Source organism: Vigna radiata, chromosome 9, assembly GCF_000741045.1.
Source record: "Vigna radiata var. radiata cultivar VC1973A chromosome 9, Vradiata_ver6, whole genome shotgun sequence".
Taxonomy (NCBI): Eukaryota; Viridiplantae; Streptophyta; class Magnoliopsida; order Fabales; family Fabaceae; genus Vigna; species Vigna radiata.
The window spans coordinates 15,951,942-15,952,379 of NC_028359.1; positions in this window are offsets into that span (position 1 = coordinate 15,951,942).

The following is a 438-nucleotide window of genomic DNA, read 5'->3' on the forward strand; positions in this document are numbered from 1 at the left end:
ATAACTGGGTTTTGGTGCCAGGATGATAACTGGGCTTTGGTGCCAGGATGATAACTGGGCTTTAGTGCCAGGATGATAACTGGGCTTTTGTGCCAGGATGATAACTGGGCTTTGGTGTCAGGATGATAGCTGGGCTTTGTTTATTCTTTGGTGCCAGGATGATAACTAGGCTTTTTTTTTTTAGAAGTGCAAGAACCTCGTAAACCTAGAGAGGTGCAAAAACCTCGTAAACCTGGAGAGGCGCAAAACCTCGTAAACCTGGTGAACCTGGAGAGGCGCAAAAGCCTTGTAAACCTGGAGATGCGTAAAACCTCAAAAACCTGGTGAACCCGAAGAGGCGCAAAAGCCTTGTAAACCCGGAGAGGCGCAAAACCTCGTAAACCTGGAGAGGCGCAAAAGTCTCGTAAACCTGGAGAACCTGGAGAGGCGCAAAAGCCT